Here is a 2297-nt window from a genome sequence, read left to right as displayed (position 1 = left end):
CACACACACACACACACACACACTCACAAACACACAAACTCTCTACAATGGTTGTTGTATCTTGTCTTTTAATTTGATGTTTTTATTGTCATTAACACACACACACACACAATAGGATTTATCTCACTTTTCCTTTCCGTGTTTGAAAAACCAAATTTAAATAGGATTTCAGGTATATGATTTAAGCTTTTAACTGTTGCAGGATGGAAAACGACATCAACATGGATCTACTTTACTGAAAATCATTTCTAAATTTATTTATCAAGAAGAAACTGATTTGGAGTTTAACACACATTACATTTACCTATGTGTTTGATGCCTTTAACAACCTGGACAGGCGTACTGAAAAATGTTGCAAATATGAACTTTACACACAGTCTTCTCTTCTGACACTGCAACTAAATATCAAATGATTCATTATCTTGTTAACAAAGTTTTGTCAGACCTTTACTGCTCCAAATGACACCCACATTTTGTCTGATTCATACAACTTCTGCACATGGGATTCTCACACTACATTTAATTGCTTTTTTAAACTACTACCTGATGCTTTGATTCTAAGACTACCACCACAGATTGCTTCACAGTGGAGACACGTTTCAGGGGAAACAAAGGTGTTCTGTATCACATGAAAATATCTCAATTCGATTCCAGCTTCTAGGGTTTTCTTGCCTTTCGACCATGATGTACCCAGTGTGCAGAAAAACACTCTGTCCACACAGAAGGTCTTTAGCACTGTGTGTGTGTGTGTGTGTGTGTGAGAGAGAGAGAGAGAGAGAAAGAGAGTTAGGGTTATGGATGGAGTCAGCAAGAGGTTTTTTCAGGATCAGGACAGATCATTGAACATGCTGTGTTTACACAAGTTTGAATGCCAGTGTGCCCGTGATTCACTTTGACACAGCAGACTACTGAGAAGATAATGATAATTATAATAATGAACTTAATTTATATAGCACAGTTCATGCATGAAATGCAACACAAAGTACTTAACCTTAAAACAAATAATCACAACATTAATGACGTGTGTGTGTGTGTGTGTGTGTGTTGGTACGTAGCACATGTTTGCATTTCTGCTTATGTATGTTTGTGGTCATGATTTTAGCATCACCCACACACACACACACACACACACACACACACACACACACACACCACCCCACAGCCTCCCTGAATATGGAGCCTGTTGGTGAGTTGGCTGACTCCCCAGTTGCATTGGGGCCAACAACAGTGTGAATACATTACGTTCTCCCACCCACCCACCCACACACACGCGAGCGACCTTCTGTGTTCCGCAGACCCCCGTAGAGGCCACTAATGCCTGTATGGTGAGCTGCCTCCCCGAACCACTACACCGCGGCCAAGAAACGGTGTGACTACAGACGCTCAACTTATGATCTGCGCTGCTCACAGCTTGGAGTTGCAGATGACCTTCCACGGAGCAGCTCTTGGTGAGTGTGTATTCACTCGGGACCAGATGATCATCATCATGGTGGACCTGGCTGGCCTTGACCCGTGTCATGAAGGGAGGACTCAGTCGTGAGTAAACCACGGCCCACCCTCCCCTGACACGGTTTATTTCACATGGAGTCAGAAGACCTCCATGTCTCGTCCCACGTCCCGTCCACATGAAGCTCTCATGCACAGTTGACACAGCATCCTTTATCACACGATCCGTCCATTTGCCCATCACAGCATTTACAGTAAATCATTTCTTTAATAGTTTAAGTGTAAACATACCTGGATCATGTAGCCTAATGTAATCTGTCCTCACACAAATGCTATCAGTCCATATGCTGCGTTGAATCATTTCGCTCCACCGCTAGGCCCTTTCATGTTCATCTGTTGTGCTGAATTGTAGGCGGCTCTCGGCTTCTTTCCAGAACTGGCCTACACTAAATGAGACAGATGATTTTTTGGCATTAATGCCAAATGAGCTTTACCACCTCCTGTCCTCCTCCAACCCCCTTGTGAGCGCATGTGCCACGCCAGATATTCAGTATTCGTACTTTATCACACAATTTCATAGTTTGTTGTCACCAGAAACCTCCATCCCACTTCTTCATGGCTAATCAGTCAACCTCCTCCCACACTAAGCTTTGTTTTAGATGATGAAAAGAAGAGTTACTTAATCAAACTACTCTTAGTTACAGGATTCATCTTTATATAAAACAATGGCAAAATGAGTGGGCTATTATCTCACCTTCATTGTAACATTTCGCATCTTAATAGCCTATAGCCATGGGTTTTATGGTGGCTTTAATTACCTTATCACGATGAACAGTCTGATAATCAATAAC

The 2297-nt window shown here is 42.2% G+C and overlaps 1 protein-coding gene across 1 annotated transcript in view; it reads left to right on the top strand.

Moving 5' to 3' along the window:
• The window catches only part of LOC116696329 (solute carrier family 43 member 3), a 28063-nt gene that overhangs the window by 16261 nt on the left and 9505 nt on the right, over positions 1–2297 (top strand). The gene's annotated exons all lie outside the window — the stretch shown is intronic.

Source organism: Etheostoma spectabile, chromosome 10, assembly GCF_008692095.1.
Source record: "Etheostoma spectabile isolate EspeVRDwgs_2016 chromosome 10, UIUC_Espe_1.0, whole genome shotgun sequence".
Classification (NCBI taxonomy): Eukaryota; Metazoa; Chordata; class Actinopteri; order Perciformes; family Percidae; genus Etheostoma; species Etheostoma spectabile.
This window is presented reverse-complemented; position numbering and strand designations above follow the sequence as displayed.